Source organism: Felis catus, chromosome C1, assembly GCF_018350175.1.
Source record: "Felis catus isolate Fca126 chromosome C1, F.catus_Fca126_mat1.0, whole genome shotgun sequence".
In the NCBI taxonomy this organism is placed as follows: domain Eukaryota; kingdom Metazoa; phylum Chordata; class Mammalia; order Carnivora; family Felidae; genus Felis; species Felis catus.
This window is the reverse complement of record NC_058375.1, coordinates 89,921,205-89,934,914: the sequence shown is the minus strand read 5'-3', so window position 1 is coordinate 89,934,914 and position 13,710 is coordinate 89,921,205. Positions and strand designations below refer to the sequence as shown.

At 36.1% G+C, this 13,710-nt stretch overlaps 1 protein-coding gene across 2 annotated transcripts in view; it reads right to left on the bottom strand.

The window, feature by feature from the left end:
- Positions 1 to 13,710, bottom strand: part of LOC123378984 (phenylalanine--tRNA ligase alpha subunit-like) — a 134,166-nt gene that overhangs the window by 9,279 nt on the left and 111,177 nt on the right. The window contains exon 1 of one of the 2 annotated variants that reach the window (XR_006582796.1): positions 2,572 to 2,823. The exons of the other annotated variant lie outside the window; for it this stretch is intronic. The gene's annotated coding sequence lies outside the window, so the exon portion shown is untranslated. Of the gene's footprint in view, positions 1 to 2,571; positions 2,824 to 13,710 lie in introns of those variants that run through there. 2 annotated transcript variants of the gene reach the window in all.

Genomic DNA, 13,710 nt, shown 5'->3' with positions numbered 1-13,710 from the left:
CAATCAACTGAACCACGCAGGCGATATTCACTTAAGTTCAGTCAAGCAGGGTCAAGCCTTCTAACCATCAGCTCTATTTCCATGTGGTGCAAGATTATAGAATTAGAGCTGCTTTCAGAGACTTCAAACGAATCTCAATTCAATTTTTCGTAGGGAGATAAATCATGAGTTCATCACAAAGTGGATTAGAACACGAATACATGAGGCTACCTGAAAGGGAGAGGATGGGGTCCAGCTCAAGAAGACAACAGTGTGATCAATGGTAGAAAAATATCCTGGACATGAAAGACAATGACTCATCTCCATAGCCCCAAGTATTAGAGAAGGAAGTTGGGCTCCATCAACAACAGCTACCCCTTCTAAGCAGAAAAGTTCCCCTGTGGTCCAACCATATAACAATGTCAAGCCCCAGCCTGGCCTCACACCTAGAGATCTTGTTAATATTTCATCAATTTAAACTCCAGAACACCCAAGAAACTACTTGATTTGCTTTGGCATTTCCTCAGTTCATGACAGGTTTAGATTTCCTTTCCTTGACACTACAGAAATAACTACCCTCAAATACCCAAAATCAAAAAGAATTATTTGGACTCTTAAAAACCTTTTCATTTATTGTCTGATGACACTTATATCAAGGCCCTGCCTTCCCTGAGAGGAACAAGCAAAACATACTACTGCCATTGCTTACCATTTCAATATGTATTCTTATGCATTTATTTCTCAAGGCATTGGAATTGGTCCAATATTTTAAAGATGGTACAATTCTGAACCTATACATGTAGAAAGAACTTGAATTAAAATATACCTCTTCTCTCATTTGTTTATAAAAATAAACACTGTTTTCATATTATGCAAGTCCTGGAAGAAAGATTTAAATATATATTTAAGGCAGGCACCTTAGTCTATTTAAAAATATTGGGCTTTGGGGCGCCTGGGTGGCTCAGTCGGTTGAGCGTCCGGCTTCAGCTCAGGTCATGATCTCACAGTTTGTGGGTTCGAGCCCCGCATCGGGCTCTGTGCTGACAGCTTGGAGCCTGGAGCCTGCTTCAGATTCTGTGTCTCCCTCTCTCTCTGCCCTTCCCCCGCTCATGCTCTGTCTCTCTCTCTCCTTCAAAAATAAAAATAAAAATATTAAAAAATATATTGGGCTTTATTGTATAGATAGTTAATATTCACTGATGGATGATAAGCCGAAGCTATGCTTTAAAAAGTTTGCCCTATCTCCGATGAGGAAGTTGAATTAAGAGAAGAAACTGCAGCAAAATATTAAATCTCTTGGGGGGGCACCTGGGTGGCTCAGTTGGTTAAGCATCCAACTCTTGATTTCCACACAGTTCATGATCTCACAGTCATGAGATAGAGCCCAGCGTCGAGCCCCATGTCGAGCTACATGCTTGGAGTGGAGCCTGCTTAAGAATCTCTCTCTTGGGGCACCTGGGTGGCTCACAATTAAGCATCGGTCTCTTGGTTTCAGCTCAGATCATGATCTCACAGTTTATGAGTTCAAGCCCCACCTTGGTCTCTGACTGACAGCACTAAGTCCACTTGGGATTCTTTGTCCCTCTCTCTCTTCCCATCTCCCTCTTATTCTATCTCTCCCTCTGTCTCTGGCCCTCCCCAACTCATGTATGAACACATTCTCTATAAATAAATAAATAAATAAATAAATAAATAAATAAATAAATAAATAAATAAATAAAATTCTCTCTCTCCTGTAGCCCTCCTCTGCTTGCACATACATGCTCCTTCTAAATAAATACATAGTCTTTAAATCTCTAGGTACTAGTTCCAATTCAGTCCCTATGAATTCTAGTTTTTAATCAGAATTCTAGTTCTTCATTCTCTCCCTATGGAATTTATTAGACATAAAACTTCATAATCTTCTATCCAAGGACCAAGGTCTTCTTTCTTAACTTTATTAATCCAGATTTAATATGTGATCAAATTTATTTTCTTAAAATGTGACCTATTCATGTTAGAGCAAATCCCTATGGAATTTATTGATGAACCTTAGTAGCAAAATGAAGCTCCCTTCTTTAGTTTTTATCCTATTGATATAAGCACAGCATTTGTTTTCCATGCAATTTTTCCTTCTTCCAATGTTCATTTGACCATAACTTTTTTATGTTTCATTTTCCTGTTCTTTTTATCCTTCCCCCCAAATTGTTTTGTATCTTTGCCAGCATGTGATGTGTTCGTTTTTAACATTTTTTTAAAACATTTTTAGTAGGCTGTATTTTTAGAGAAGTTTTCGGTTCACAGAAAAATTAAGTGGGAAGTACTGAGTCCCCGTATAACATCCCTCTCTCCTAGTTTCCCTTAGTATTAACATGTTGAATTAATGTGACACATTTGTTATAACTGGTAAGCCAATACTGATGCATTATTATTAAAGTCTATAGTTTACATGAAGGGTCATTTTTTGTGTCTCGTATTCTACAGATTTTGACAAATGTATAAAGATATGTATCCACTATTATAGTATCATACAGAATAGTGTTACTGCCCTAAAGTTCCCTGGGTTCCATTTACTCCTCGATTCCTCCCCACTAACGTCTGTAAATCACTGACCTTTCACTGTTTTCATAGGTTTGCCTTTTCCGGAATGTCACATAGTTGGAATCATACAATATTGAGCATTTTCAGACTGGCTTCTTTCACTTATAATATGTATTGTAGTTTCCTCCATGTCTCCTTCTTGACTTAATTAATTCACTGCTTTTTATCTTTCAGTAATATTCCAATGTATGGATGTATCACAATCTGTTCATCCATTCAGTTACTGAAGTACATCTTGCTTCAAAGTTTTGACAATTATGAATAAAGCTGTTAAAAAAAAAAAACATTCTTTTTAATCATTATGTGTTGATGCTCCTCAGGATTCCAAACTGGTTTCATGAATTTTTCAATTATTTACTTTCCCTTGATGAAATTATATATTGTATCATGTTAACACATCACAAATATGCCAACGGTTTTAAAACATAAGTTTCTTTTTTAACTTTTCTCATTTTGTACTCCTGGTATTTTGCTACCTAGGAGTCCTACAGGTATGACAAAATTGATCTATCCAAACCAAAACTCACCTTTCAGCTGAACTGATCCTTCAGTCCTTATTCTTCAGATATTCTAGAAAACCGCCATCTCCCTACAGAGTCCCTATATAGTCCTGTAGTCATGCAGGACAAAATTAGATACTCTTTGACTTTTTTCAGCCTTATCATATCACCATATTATTTCATTATATCTTTAGGGTATTTTATTTCACACTTTCTGTTCACCCTTACATTAGACATAAAACTTCATAATCTTCTAAGGACCTATTGGTCTTGTTTCTTAACTTTATTAATCCAGATTTAATATGTCACCAAATTTACTTTCTTAAAATGTGAATCTATTCATGTTAATTAGAACAAATGCAATATTATTGTGATGTCTTACTTGAAAATAGGGAAAAGTTCAAATTATTTTTTAACTATAAAGGCCTTTATTATTGGACCTAACTTAATGTTTCAGACTTAACTCCCACAACTAACTCACAGAGTTTCTATAAATTTATGAGCCCTAATTCATTCTAGTTTTATTTTTGCATTTGTTCCATTCCTTTCCCCAACTGGAACATCTTTCTCACTCTGTCTCCTAGTACAATCTTACTCTTCAGTTAAGAATCACAGTTAAGAGCACTTTCAGGGAATTTCCTCTAACACTGCAGAGAGATTACTATTTTACTCCCTTGTCCTACCTTGTCCCTTGTCCCTACTCCCTCACAGAACTTTTTTTCACATGTTTCTTTTACTCTTATCATATACAGTAAAACCTTGTATTGCGAGTAACTAGTTCTGTGAGTGTTCCACAAGACGAGCAAACATTTCTAATAAATTTTAACTTGAAAAACAAGTGATGTCTTGAAATACTAGTAGTATATGATGCCAAATGTACATGATTACAAACTGAGCCAATGGTTCTCTCTCTCTCTCTCTCTTTCTCTGCAGGATTGTGGGTGATCATTAATGCAATGTCACATTTCTGCAAAATCCTCAAAAAGAGGCAAAAGCAAGTGTCATTGGATAGGTTCGTTGTTAAAGTTACACGAAAAAAAAAAAAAAAGATTCCATTGAGCCAATAGATAGCAGTGATTCTATTAGTGATAGTGAAAGCTGTCATACACAATAACCCTTCTCTCCTCTCCCTCACACCAGCCACAAAGGTTTTCAAAGGTAAGTGGAGGTTAATTTGTTTATTTTTCTTTATATTTTGTATTTTCTTTATTATTTTGCACTATATTACAGTATTTAGTCATTCTTATATGAATATTTTTGGGGTTGTGGAACACATCATCTGAGTTTCCAGTATTTCTTATGGGGAAATTTTCTTTGACATACAAGTGCTTTGGATTACAAGCATGTTTCCAGAACGAATTATGCTTGTAAACCATGGTTTTACTGTACTATTAAAATTGTTGTACATGAATATTTTTACCACTCACCAGCATTTACTTCAAGAGCTAGAATCATCACATTTGTGTCTTCTGAATTTGAAGCATATAAAAATTCAGTAAATAAATACTGTCTGAATTAATAAATGACTGAATTAAGACATTGAGGTGAATCCTTTAAGCAGTGCAGAATTACGGGCTTGTAGTGGAGAAAAATTAAGGGCTTGTAGTGGTTATGAGATATTTCTAATATATGTAAATGTAGTTATATGAGCATCAAGTCTCCATGTAATACAATATAAAGGTCTGGATGGCAATGACTGTTCTGTTTATCATTGACTTCCCAATGCCTGAAAGAGACTCTTTAGTATTCATTAATCATTCATTCACTGAGAAATTATTGAACACCTACTATGTAGCAGGCATAATCCCTCAGTGTCGGGGTCAGAGCAGATGAAGGTCCTGGCTGATGAAGCTCAGTACTTTGTAGAACAGAAGATAAATAAGTTGTATGTATGATGGTGCGAAGTACTGCATTTCACTATAGTGAAACATAAAGTAGATTAATGAAGATAAATACCAGATTGATGGTGGGGGGGATGATTATTTTTGAGGTAAGAAAAAGCCTCTCTGATAGGGTAAACCAAAAAGTGCTGAAGAATCAGACATGTGGATAATGTAAGAAGTATTTGAGGGAGGGAGAAACTCAATGCACAGGCCCTGAAGTGGAAAAAGGCTAAGAAAGCTCAAAGGAAGCTCTGGAGATCAGTGTGGCTGCTATGGCGTGATCGAGAAAGAGAGGGGTAGAGATGAGTACAGAGTTGATGGGGAGAGCAGATCATTTATGTCTTTTAGATTCATTTCTACCTCCTCTCCATTTGTTACAAAGCAATCCCAGTGATCTCATTAAAATGCAAAGGGAAACATGTCAAGATATTATTTCAAAATCTTTGTTGGCTTCTCATTACTCAGAAAAAAAAAGAAAAGTCCTTAATATTCCTACAAGACTGTGCATAAATTATACGCTGTTTACCTCCAAAGGTCTATTAATGGCCACCTTTGCTTTCACCCTCTTCTCCCAGGCAGTGGGGTCACTTTTGCATTCTTCATACATGGCATTTTTTACCCCACCTTAGGAAAACTGCCTAAGATACTTTTACAGCCTAGAACCCTCTTTCATGTCTTCCTCCTTTCCCTGGCTACTACCTATGCATCCTTCGGATATGACCTTAAATGTTACTATTTGGGACAGGCCTTCCTTAATCACTCAGTTTATGACCACCTATAGCACCCAGTAGCTATCTGTTTAATTACATGTCAAATGTTGATTTCTCTCACTAGTTCATAAACTTTGTAGAAGCAGGAAGAATATTAGACATAGGATACTACTGTAGTGCCTGGTGAGATACTAGGTATATAGTGAATGTATACTAAATAATCGATTATGTTTTTGCATAGATAGATGAATGAATGAACAAATGATGTGTTTTTGCTAAGGAAAAAACAAATAAAGAAACTCCACTTGTGCTTTTATATAGGCTTTCAGGGTTTTTTTTAGTAAATGAATCTCAAGTCTTGACTCCTGGAATAATTGTTTTCTTTCATACCACTCTCACAAAATAGTATGAAAGGGAGGATCACACCGTTGCTCTGAAAAGACATGGTTAGTAATAATAAATTATATATACAACATGTTATTATTGTTAAAGCCTCGTTTTACTTTCCTAAAACTGTCATTAATCAGTTGATAATTTTCTACCCCTGAGAAACACATTTATTATATTCATCTACCATGGTTTAAGATAAGAAGGTTATACAAAGCAATCTATACTATTTAATTTCCCCAGTCTATGGCACATTAAAGAAACATCTAATACTCTTAAAAGTTCAGAAAAATGGATATAAAGATACTGGTAGGAGCAGTGATTAATATTTTTAAAGGCTCTGTTTACCATTTTATGCCAACTGCCCAAACTACGTAAGCGCAAAATAAACATCAGTAAAATAAAGAAAAGTATTCAATTAATTAATGAATTCTATAACCAATTCTTTGAATTTAGTATCCATGCATGTACTTCTTTTACCTAAGACACAGAGATTTATTCTGTTAAAGTAAAAGCTGCTTGATTCAAAATAGAAAAATCAATGATCTTTTTTATGGATACATTAAAATGCTTAAAGCAACTGATTAAGTTTAAGGTATTAACCTTTCAGTTATTTTTATTTGTGAGACTCAGAGATCTACTGCACTCCATTTGTAAGAATTCTTAGATCTATTTTCTTTTAGTATTTTGCAGATTTAATTTACCCAGAGTGACCCCACTACACAGTGATTTACACTCGCCACTTTTTATAAATTCACAGTAACTTCATATAGATTTACACAATAGCAATATTATCAGTTACCCCTTCCTTGAAGAAATATTTCAAAAAGTGCAAGTCAATGACTTTAATGAAAATGTCTCCATCACTGAGAAAACTGTTATTGATTTCAAGTAATATATACTTCAGTCCATATCTAATTCATCATTATTATCTAGAGCTTATAGATTTATAGACATAAATAATCTCTAATTATTTCAATGGAAGACAACATACGTGCATATCTGTATGAATTTTGGGACAGGCAATTGTCCATAATTCCTTTCTTCTAAAAATCATTTGTCCAGGGGGCACCTGGGTGGCTCAGTCAGTTAAGCATCCGACTTCAGCTCAGGTCATGATCTCGCAGTTCACGGGTTCGAGCCACGCATCAGGTTCTGTGCTGACAGCTCAGAGCCTGGAGCCTTCTTCGAGTTCTGTGTCTCCCTCTCTCTGTGGTTCCCCTGTTTGTTCTCTCTCTCTCTCTCTCTCTCTCTCTCTCTCTCTTTCTCTCTTTCAAAAATAAATAACACATTAAAAAAATCATTTGTCCAGAAAATTCACTAGAAAGACATATTATGATCAAGTTTCCCCACAGCTTTGAAGCCAACTAGAAGCATATTTTTGTTCTTCTGTCAAATCTGTGTGTCTGGGTGAAAAGGACGGGGGGTCTCTACACAAATACAAACTAAGCAGTATATCTATTTACAATAAAAAGAGATTGAAAGGCACTTTTCTACTCTATGAATTCTTAGAATTTTTTTCTATAAGAATAGCCTCTACTAAAATATGAATAGTTCTCATTTATGCAGAAAGCAGACATATTGTCAAAAGAACTAAATCATTCCTTTATTTCCTTATTTCATATAAAAATTTTCATTTGCTACTTTCCTTCCCTTGAGCTTCCCAGTCTTGTCTCTAGTTGGATTAGAACAATTTCAGCAGAAGAAAAAACTGTTTGAATTTAACAATAAAAAAGGTTTATGAAAGTTGCAATATTCATTTTTTGTTGTTTTTTCATCTAGCAATCCTCGGAAATTCTCGATTCAATACCTCTCTCCACATCTGAAACACAGAAATAACTTTATTCATATATCATTTTTCCATTTGTAGTATGAAAATTTTTTTGTTTGTTTTTTGTTTGTTTTTCCCTAGGCTGTCAGAGATTTTCACTTGAATCCACTTTCATTTACTTGTTCTTTGTTTCTTGGTGATAGAGACTGAATATTTCTTATTTATTTTATAATTAAATCTATATGAAACATGAATCACTCAGCACACTTGGTTTGTATTAAGCCTGTGAGTTGTTCTAACAAGTCGTAATTTTACTTACTCCTGAATTGTCCATGAATTAAAATGCTGTTTCTAAACAAAAAGTCTGTTTCCCCAAAATAAAGAAATCTCTGTTTATATTTATATTTTCATACCTGCTATTACTTCTTATGGTTTTCAAAAGCTCTGAAACTATCCTTGTTATATATTCTATGTCTTGTCACATCTTAGCACAAAGATCCCTCTGGTAAGATGAAGATCTTGCCCCTCTAAAAATAGATGCCCTTAAATTTTAGGGGCAAGGTTAGCATCTACATTTGCTTTATTGCAATTAAATTGCCAACTGTTATCAGGAGTCATCAGGGCCTGAAGATACTCAGTGATAAAAACAATGTGGATGGATGTTTAGGGTAAGATCTCTGGGTAACAGCGAAATGGGAGATCCCTGTCACTATGCATCAGATTTAGAAGGAACTCTCAGGAATGTCTGCATTTTCTAATACATTAAAGCCTAACAACTTCATACATGCATTATTTTACACAGAAGCATCATATACAAAAGAAATGAAAGTGAAGCTGCTCTTAAAATCCTGTACTCCCATCCATTTACATCTTTCTTTGTCTTTATGCCAGGCTCCCCACAACCCTCAGGCTTGTGTTGAAATTACTTATTTCCTTCAAGCACTTCATTTTGCCACAGAAACACAGGATTAAAAGACAAATTAAGTTCTCACACAAAGACATGAATATCCCTTTCATCTCCACTCTTATTTAAGCCAAATCAAACCAATCAGCAAACACTAACCAATGAAACAAACTAAAGATAAACAAACAAACAAAACAGGTCTGGCTCCTAAGCAGGGAGCTCTGGAGCCAAACTGCCCGAGTCTGAATCCTCACTCTGTCAATTACAAATGGTACGATTTTGGACATTTACTTAAGTTCTCTGTGTCTCAATCTCATAATCTGTAAATGGGGCTAATAAAACTACTTACTTCATAGTGTTGCTATAAAACTTAAAGGTTAATGGGGCATCTGGTGACTCAATTGGTTAAGTGTCCCTTTGGCTCAGGTCATGATCTCACAGTTTATGGGTTCGAGCTGTGCTGACAGCTCAGAGCCTGGAGCCTGCTTTGGATTCTGTGCTTCCCTCGCTCTCTTTCCCCTCCCCCACTCACGCTCTGTCCCTCTCTCAAAAATAAATGGTAAAAAAAAAATTTAAAAATTAAAATTAAAGGTTAACATGTGTAACTTGTGGAATATCACCTAGTATATACTGAGTACTACAGTGTTTATTAAATGCATTTATATTGTGAAATAAAATACAGAAAACTATATACATTATATGTCTCATTTAATAGATAATTATAAAGCAAACATCTATGCAACTATGTAAACAAAGTCAATAGCCAGAACACTGTCAGGATCCCAGAAAAACAGCCCTCACTCTCACCATGCATCTTTTCAATGACAAACTTTTCTCTCTTTTTGAAAAACTCCTTGAAAAATAGTCGAGCTTCTATAAGTATGCCTTTTTTAAATGTTTATTTATTTTTGAGAGAGAGAGTGCAAGTGGGGAAGGTGCAAACAGAAAGGCAGACAGAGGGTCCAAACAGGCTCTGCACTGACAGCAAAGAGCCCAATGTGGGGCTTGAACTGACAAACCACAAGATCAGGACCTGAGCCCTGAGCCAAAGTTGCATGCTCAACCAACTAAGCCAAACAGGCACCCCTATTATTATGCCTACTTAATCAGTTTCTTGCTTTCCTTTATACTTTTGCTAAATGTATGCATCCCTAAATAATATGCTCAACCTTCCCTACTCCTGAAATTTATATAAAATAGAATCATATATTATCACACTATTTTGAAACTAGCTTATTAGATCTGGAAATTTCATCTCAGTGGTATTTTGTTATTTTTGTTGCTAGATAGTCTTTGATGATTATACTCCAATTTACTTATGGATTTGTCTATTGTTATTAGACATTTGGGTAGTATCCTGTTTTGCTATTATGAACAAGGCTGCTATAAAGGTTTTGTCACATGACACGGATATATATAAGAATGAGTGGATTTGCTAAACAATGTGGTGTGCATATTTTGAACTTTATTAGATAATACTCAGCAGGATTTTTTTTTTTTCTCCAAAGGATCTTCACCAACTTACCCTAAAGCAGATTATGGAAGTTGTTATTATTCTACCTATTAGTTAGAATTTGCTGCATATAAATTTCTTTAAAACTTGATGAATTAAAAAAACAATAGTGACTTATCATCTCTTACATTTTCTGCAGGTTGGGTACTCAGCTGGGCAGTTCTGGCTCAGACCCTCCTTCTCATTAGGTCAAAATTAAATGTCTTCTGTAACTGGAGTATCATAAAAGATTGGCAGGTGTGAGAAGATTTATTTCAAAAGTAGTTTATTCACATGACAGGCAAATTGGTGCCTCAGTTCCATGCGAGCCTTTACAAGACTGTTTTAAGTATCCTGGGAATGGCATGGTGACCAGAATGAATAATCTAAGACAGCAAGGCCGAAATTCAATGCCCTTTAAGACCTAGTCTCAAAAAACATAAAATACTTCCACTATACTATATTGGTCATATAGGTCAGCCTTGGTTCAATTTGGAGAACACTATAAAAGGGCAATAATACCAAGAAATACCAAGATGGCTTGTTGGGGGCCATCTTGCAGGCTGGGGTTCCACACTCCACACTCTTCCAACATCTAATATTGCCAGACATTTAAAATATTTTTGTAACTTTAATTTGGATTTTCCTGCCTACTGATGAAAACAAGTATATTCACATGCTTATTGGCATTCAAAATTTGTTTTCTGATATATGTAATTGTTTATTTTTCCTCTGTGAACATATATCTATCTTGCCATGTGATGAAATGGCTGCTTCTAAGACTCCTGACAGACCTTTAAAACAGTGTGACAAGGGGTGCCTGGGTGGCTCAGTGAGTTGAGCATACGACTTTGGCTCAGGTCATGATCTCATGGTTTGTGGATTCGAGCCTTGCATTGGGCTCTCTGTTGTCAGCATGCAGCTCACTTTGGATCCTCTTGCCCCCCTTTTGCTCTGCATCTACCCACTAGTGCTCTCTCTCTCAAAAATAAATAAAAAGACATTAAAGAAAACAAAAAATAAAATAGTGGGGCAAGTTCAAATTGCAATTTTTTTGGTTCAAAGCATGGACTGATATACAAGGATTTCTAAACATGTGGTAAAATAATTTTCATTTCTAGTGGCTGCAGGGCTGGGGTAGTTGACAGCCAAGCCCGAAGCTGTTTTAATGCTAACTACTGAATTAAAACATCATTAAATTCATATTCTCTACAGGTCTCTTATGTAAAAGTTTAGGAACAGAATAAAAAAGGAACCAAAGACCTGTAATATAGATTCAAAAATACTCATTGCATTAAAATCAACAACCCTACCGAGCATGCCTTAGAATAAGAGCAGATCTTCCTGTCTGGTCTGAGAATACTACAACTCCTTCATCTAAGAAAATTACTTTGCAATTGACTTAGAAAACCAATTCTCCTCACTACCCAAACCCACAACCCCTAATTTTCTGCATACCTATTTCTAGAGGTAGATTTCAACGTGATTGTTTGGGGCAGAATGCTGGCTGATTACTGTCTTCCCATGGTTCTCCTGACTGGCACTATTATGCTCAAGCATTCTGATTCTGGCCAGCAACAGCAAAAAAGGCTCAGAGGCATCTAGAATTTATGTCCATTCTTCTCAGGCAACTAGGTAACAAAGAAATATCCATGAAGCCATGCATGTAGCTTGAGAGAGGTATGTTAGTGCAGTGGGGGGGTGGGGGGTTGGGGGGTGGTTACTAGGAAGGTACATGGCATGCTTGTGCAACTTACACTAGCCTTCAGCATGTGCCTAAACATGTACTTTTAAAAATCACTTGTATTAGACAGTAACATTTAGATGAGCATGTTTAAAAGTATGGTTAAGGATAAGCTGATGAAGGGCAGCATAGGTTTCATGGTCAACTAGTGTCTTATGGTCCAGCATTCAGTCCTTCCAACTTCCAACATAATTGGAGCTTCTTCTCAACATAGAATTGTACTTTCTGAAGAAAGTAACCTCAATGCTCAAAAACTCCTAGGCACCACTGCAGCAACTCTCCCAATGGAAGCTTGCACAAATTCAAGAAATTATATAATTCTACTGTAGATATTCCAAGCACTAGATTAGATCCAGTGAAACTTTTTTTTTTTAATGCTTAGTAATTTTGAGAGAGAGAGAGCGAGCTAGCACAAGCACGAGCTGGGGAGGGGCAGAGAGAGAGGAAGAGAGAGAATCCCAAGCTAGCTCTGCACTATCAGTGCAGAGCCCCACTTGGGGCTTAAACTCGCAAACTATGAGATCGTGACCAGAGCTGAAATCAAGAGTCAGATGCTTAACCGACTGAGCCAATCAGGCATCTCTAGATCCACTGAAACTTTAAGGCCAAGTGACAGATAATTTTTGCGTTTCTGTTCACATATATGGAGATGAGCAGCACCTAGCATAACAATAAGTACACAAAAAGAGCTAAGGGATGTTATTTATTTATTTTCGTAAGAATTCTATTTGGTCTAGTGTATGGTAATCCATTGCTTTCCTACTGAACCCATCTGTCTATAGCAGTGTCCAACAAGAGAGTTAAGGTGAGATCATTCCTGCATTTTAAAAAACTTTCTTTAAAATAAACTTTTTCATGTTTATTTATTTTTGAGAGAGAGACAAAGCATGAGCAGGAGAGGGGCAGAGAGAGAGGGAGACACAGAATCCAAAGCAGCCTCTAGGCCCTGAGCCATCAGCACAGAACCTGAAGCAGGGCTCAAACTTGCAAACCATGAGATCATGACCTGAGCCAAAGTCACGCACTCAACCGAATGAGCCACCCAGGCGCCTCCATTCCCATATTTTTCAAAGTTTTCATGGTGATGTTAATATATGAAATATCCTGAAGAATATGGCTTTTTTTTCCACTTGTTATTTTGGTAACAGAGCTCCAGAAACTTCTATTTGAAATTTATTATCATAATATCATTTACTCAAGGAGGAAAATGTCAATTTTCTCTCAATGCTGAGGATATATATTCCAACAGTAAACTGGGAAACAGGAAAAATGATACATGATTCAGGAGCTATGGTCAAGCAGATTTGCATTAAAACTGTACCTTCTAATCCTTAAAATTGACACTCTGAATGGTTAGTCAATGTAAAACACCATCTTCATAAGGAAGTTGTAACTCACAGCTGTTACTGAATAATCCCTGAAAAGCTTGGGTAGGGTGTTTTGTTTTGTTTTGTTTTGCCCAGTGCACAGTTACACCAATAATTGGTCACAGATCTTTCTGAGGAGTGCTAAATGAAAGATTCATAATAAATATTGCAGGGCATCTCCTTAAGAGCATCAAGGTTTCACTTCATTGGGCTCTGAGGTGTGAATAACCTAAGTACAAGAACTGGATGACCTGTTCTTGGAGATCAAGTTAAGAGGTATTTATGAATTTCCATCCCAAGAATTTCATGATTAATTAATACTACCAAAGAGAGTGGGCATTAGGTAATTTTGTCTATCATGTTAGTCATTCAACCTCACTCTCAGTTATGTTG